Here is a 6,737-nt window from a genome sequence, read left to right on the forward strand (position 1 = left end):
AAAAAAAATTTCATTTGATATTGATACACATCAAAGCCATATACAAAATGCACATTACGTAAAGTTTTCTTGTGTGTAAATGGGAAAAAAATAGCTTTTTACATCTTTACTAATCATAAATTATTAAACCAATAAATTTTATTTTAGTTTTGTCATGCATTTTAATTTTTTTTAATATTTTGACTATTATACAGTAAAAGTTAACAAATACTTAATATATATAATTATGCATTTAATTTGCAAATTTCTATGATAAAAGATCTTTATATAAAACAAAAATATTTTATTTTCGAAATATTAAACAAATGTCCAAATGTCCTTTCCATATTCTTAGATTATGTCGGTTGTCGACGGAGCATTATATCTACACAAGCAGCTTTAGACACCTTAACCGTATTTGTGCTTCTAGTCAGTGGTGGATGTCTTCTCTTTAGTGGAGAATATGATAATGGACCTAGGTTCTGTTCTATCCCAGCCATGATCAAAAATAACCTTATAACTATCAACAAATGAATCTGAAATAACCTCAAATTTATTAATAAATGATTTTTTTGTTCATACTTTAAAAGCTCCAATGTAATTCACGCCAGCATGGTTGAAAGTCTGAAGCGTCATTCAAATTTATATTGTACTTAAATTTGTAATCTTAAAATTATTCCACATACTTATATTAAATGAATGATGAACAAATAAGTTTTTCATAACTAATATTTCAAAAAATTTTAATAGAAACAAAGACTTTAATGAAAACATATTTATTTTACATCTCAAATCTGTTGAAAATATAATAAGCAGTAAAAACTAATTTATTTTATCATCAGATATATTCTATTTATTTGTATAATTAAATTAACCATCAAAAAGAATAAATTTTTGAATACACTGCTGTTACATGTAAATTATCAATCAATGAAAACTTTATTTGCCCTGTTGCAAGGGGTTGTACATAATTTAATTAGATATTTACAAATTATTGGAACATTTTAAAATTTTAGCAAATTTGTACAATTATTATACAAAGGTTTACATGTCAATCTGTCATTGACATTAACAATTAGTATTTATGCAACAATAGTCAAGATTTACAATATTAGTATATATTGAATTTGTCTTAAATTTTCTGAGTTTTTACAATCTTACTGAAGAAATTATGCATATTATAAAGGTCTTTTTTGTTCAGGTTATTTAAGTCATTTCTCAAATTGTGGGATGAATTACATTGAAGTATTTTCGTGATATTAAATGAGTCTCATATATTTTCAAGTCTGACAATTCAGTAATAGATGATGGATCGATAAGTCGTCAATTTTACACATGGCCATTGTTTATCTGAAAGATCAATGTAGGTGTTACTAATGTAGAGGGAATATTTATTGAGATGTATTTGAGCTATTAGTCTTTTTACATTAAGTTTATTTGTTTATTCATATAAGGGTGAGAAGATGGGATTTTTAGAATATTTGGATACCAAGGATGATAATTACTATGGTTTAGGGTGGTTTGGTCCATATGTATAGAGTGAGAAATAGCAGTTTCCATTAGCAAGATATAATCATATTTGCAGTCTTGGATATTATCTTGAAACAGTAGATTTGATACTCCAAATGAGTTAATTAATATATTATTTAACTTAGTTCGCCAAAGATTCTTTGCTGATGATTTTTTGCTATGTTTGATTAGCTCTTGATGTATAAAATCACTTTTAAATTTTAAATGGTAGTAAAAGAGGAAAAAGCTGATGCAACTAGTTTCATGACATGTTGCATATCCTGGAACAGTTCTCTCTAAGTGAAGTAATTTGCAGAGGAAGTATGTATGAAAGTTTTCTACTTTATTTAAATAGTTGAGACTCCAGATTGAGCTAGCATAACAGATGATAGGATTGGTTATCGTATTGTAAAATTTCATACAAATAAGCAGATTTGAAGTTTTTAAAGTCGCACAAAAATAACATAGGCGACCATTACAATAATCAATTGACAGTATTTGTTTCCAAATATAGGTTTGCTAGTTATAAGTAGAAGCAGAATGTAATTATATATAGTCATCAAAACAGGATGCTTTATAAAACGATTTGCATGTGATCCATGTTTCAATTATACCTATTATATGTGGATTATATTTTAGTTGGAATAAATTCAATGATGATAATTTGTTTTTTAGACTTTGACTGTTCCAATTTATGACTGGAATTGTTTGTGATTTTTGATAACATTTTTCTGATGAAGTTGTGATGATTTAGTTTTAAGGCTCTGACAGTTCCAGTTCATAGCCACAAGTGGCTGATTATTTATAGTAGATTTTCCTTGTTGGACTTTGTTTTGTTTCACTGTATATCATCTTGCAGTCACCTTTGACAAAGAAAAAGGGAGAACAGTCTCAATGTAAACTTACTTTTCTAAATCAACACTATACTTCAGTCTATCACTGCACTTAAAAGACAACACTAATTAAATAGTGTTGTCTTTTAATTTCATAAAAAATTGGTAATAATCGTTTATGTCTAAGCCTTGATTCTTTTCTTAAAAATCTGGTGAGATTTGCATCTCTTTCCAATCATCCATGAGATTTTGTTGTTTCATTTTTATAAATTTCCTGAAAATTTGATCTCGGATCTGATAAATTAAAACATAATTTATTCGAATCTAATTATTTATCATATTATCCAGTAAGTATATTATATAACTGCAAAAAAATAGAAACATTTATAAAAAGTAGTTTAAACATATTTAAATGCAATTAATGATGGAAATTTGATATTAAATTAATGTTAAATAAGTAGTCAATGTTTGTGATTAACATAGAAGACTATCTGAATAGATTTATCTAGATATAAAAAGAGAATTTTTTTTTATTCAATATTTTATCACTTAAAACGGATGCATAAAAATACTTTTTACATTTAAAATTATGTTTAAAACATTTGTTTTTATTTATATTTGTAATGTAACTATGATATAATTCTACTTTTGTCTTCATTTTTATTGAAGATAAGTCAAGATAAAATATGGACCATTTATTTTGAAAGTAGTGGTTCAGGTCCATTTTTGAAGAAAATGGAGAAATTGCATAATTTACATATAATTTAATGTAAACTTTTTATTTATAAACAATTCACTTAGTATTTTATAATAACGATATGCTTTCATCAATTAAAAATTTGTGAGTAAAGGACATTGTATAACAATTGATTATGAAAGTCCTATAAGTCCGTTTACAATAAAAAAAATATATATATTGGTTTAGTAAAATTCACATAAAAGTCTTTATGCAATCAACTTACATATTTCTAAAATCATAGAAACATTGCCAAATTTAATAGACTTTATTTGTATTTTTAAATCAACTGAAATGCAATCTTTCAATATTTCGAAAGAAAAATAAATAAACAAACTCATACCACTTTCAAAATAAACAGTCCATATGTTTGATGAGGCTTTGCAAAAGTGCACTGTATACTATTTTATATAAAACATCGATAGTGGACACAGAATTTAAGACGTTACATTTATCACCTACCAGTTGCTAGCAAAACTAATCTGCATGTTAAAGGTTTTCTTGGATCATTTTGATTTACATTTCAGGGAAGACTGCCAAAATTTGAAACAATTGCCCTGGCAACTTTGTATAATGATGCCAGACCTATTACATACAAAAAATATAAGGATACGGAGCAGTTATTACCTGATATACCTCCTGTGCATCATGAATATTTCAAAACACAGACACATAAAGAGCGTAAATAAATAATAGCAATATCTTATGTTAAGATTGACTAATTATGAAAATGGTGTAAGTTCATTTACAGCCTATAAATATATATTATTTTAGTTAAATTTGCCTAAAAGAAATTTATATAATCAAATTACATATTGATAACTTAGTAGAAACATTGCCAGACTTGACATAACTAATTTATATTTTTGAATTGACTAATATGCTAACCTTTCATGTTCTCAAAACAACAATAAATGGACTTACACCACTTTCAAAATAAACAATCCATATATTACAGTAAATGTATTAAATTTTATCATATTTTGTAGATGTGTATTATAAATTTCTATTTATAAATATTACAAATATAAATAGTAAACAATATTGAAACAATTTATATTAACAATTTAATAGTTAAATTGTTTTGATAAAATATGCAATTTAATTTTCTACGATATTATAGAAATAATATAGACTTGTTTATATTTAATATTTTAGTCTTATTTTTTTTATTAGTACAGTATTATTATTTTAATTTTCTTAATTTTTTCTTTTTTACTGTTATTCTCAATTGTAACATGTATCCTTTTATTTCAAATTAATTTCCAAATACAGTATGTCTGCAACAAAAAAAATTAAAGAAACAGAAGTATCAGCATACTTTGACGACGAGTTGTCAGTCGCAGACATCGAGTCTGACAGTGATGACAGTCAAAGTGATGTTGAAGTTCTGGAATACAGGGATTTTTATTCAGATTACGACGAAGAAGATGCCTGTAATCCGGAACTTCAGCATCACTTTGAAGAAGCTGCGGGACCTTCTTCGCCGTCCGCTGGGCCATCCACGTCCTTTGCCAGGCCTTCTACATCGTCCGCCAGGCCTTCCACCTCATATGTTGGGCCCTCCTCCATTCAGCTTTCTGATGACGAGTTGGAAGATGAGGTGTACCTTGAGGTTCTGCCACCAGAACCATCTCTACCTGCTCCTTTCCCTTTCCAAGAACTATCTGGCCCCAAACACTTGCCTCCTCCTGATTATCATCCTGTAGAATATCTTAACCTTTTTTCACTTTTTCTTTACTTCCCCTTATGGTGACGGAAACTAATAGGAACGCCAAGCAAGTTATAACTGGCATGGGGGAGAATGTTCCCAAATATCTGAAGATGTGGAAACCAGTCACTATTAAAGATATAAAGGGGTTTTTGGGTTTTTGGCTATTGTTTTTGCAATGGGAATTGACAGAAGACCAAAAATATCGGATTACTGGTCCAATCTTCCTCCGTATGAATCTAAATGGTATGCGGAAATTTGTAGCAGGGATCGCTATTGTAGCTTGCTTCGATTCTTCCATCTCGTAGATAGTAGTAAGTTGCCTGGCCCAAGGGAATTAGGTTATAATGCCTCTGCGCATTATCAACCTTTAGAGGATCACGCAAACAGGGTGTTCAGACATCACTACATCCCACACCAACAAATATGCGTCGACGAGTCACTAGTGGGTACCAAGTGCCATAATCCTAACATTCAGTATCAACCCGGGAAAAAACATCACAGGTGGGGAATCAAACTTTGGATGCTGTGCAACTGTTTCACACTATTGCCTGGGCTTCTTCACTTACAAAGGGGCCAAGTCCCAGGTAGAGAAGCACAGTATCTCAAAGTTTGGTTTGGATTATACTGTTGTTAGGCAGTTAGTGACAGTTGGTAACTACAATAACAAGGGTTATCATGTGTTCGTCGATAATTATTTTACGTCTGTACCCCTTGTTCGTGCCCTCTATTCCCGTGGAACTTACTGTACTGGGACCGTGAGAGCACTAAGAAAGCAATTACCTCTTGGCTTCAAAGAGAGATTCACTGTAGGCCAAATCTCGTATTTCAGGTCTGGCCCCGTATTGGCTTGTGCATACAGGGAACGAGCAAATAATCCACAACCTGTTCGTCTTTTATCCAGCAACGAAATCCAGCACGACATCCAAATTGTTAAGAGACGCGGGGTGGTGAAAGTAAAGCCACAGGTAATTTTAGAATATAACAAATTTATGGGTTCAGTGGACACAAACGATATGATGCTATATACGTATTTGGATGAAAGGCGGTCCAGGAAATGTTGGAAAAAAGTAGCATTCAATATCATGGCCAGGATGATGTTGAATGCATACATTATTTATAAAGAAAATACAAGAAGCCGGATGACCCATCAACGCTTCATCCAAGAGGTAATTGCAAGACTGAAGAAGGAATCAAAGAAGGAGACAGTGCCTATATCCCACACACCCCCAGATCCCAGAGGACCACCAGGACTTCGAAAATTGCCTGGAAGGCAGCAATTCCGGTGCGTCGTGTGCAGCACTCCGAATCAAAAAAGAACATCAACACGAGTGTGCACAAGATGCGGGAAAGGACTGCATGCAGATTGCCTCATCAGACATCAGTGCTAACATTAAAGGTACATGAAATATAATTAATATAATTTTGTTATAGTTTTATATGCATGATTCTTGCAAAATGTACAAAATGATATTTTCTCTTAGAGTTTTGGTCCTGATTGCTGCTTCCATCCTCTCAATTGAAATGCTTGCCTAAGTAACTTTATGACTCCTTCATTTCCATCATGTCGTGATCACTACATTCCCATTCAAACGAACTCTCTCTGTTATGATAGCAAAGCTTTGAGATAATTTTGGTGTAAATCTTGAATTCCGATTTTTCCTGATCTTTGACCATTTTTTTGTAAAGTTCTATATATTTTTTTACGAAAAAAGAAAAAAATCGATAATTTTTGTACAAAAAATTCAGTAAATAAAATTTTTTCCTTAAAGTGGAGTTTTTGATGTTGACTTTACTAACGGTTTACACACGAGAAATGTAAAACGATAACATAATTATAGAGCCAATTCGATGTTTAAATAAATAAAGTATTTACGGTATATCAACCGAACAGTTAAAATACATATATTTTTAAATTTAAACAATTATATATATATATATATAAATTGGAAATTATTTGTGAGTAGAA

This window comes from Centruroides sculpturatus, unplaced genomic scaffold (assembly GCF_000671375.1).
Source record: "Centruroides sculpturatus isolate CEXI.00-Female unplaced genomic scaffold, Cexi_2.0 scaffold163, whole genome shotgun sequence".
NCBI classification, from domain to species: domain Eukaryota; kingdom Metazoa; phylum Arthropoda; class Arachnida; order Scorpiones; family Buthidae; genus Centruroides; species Centruroides sculpturatus.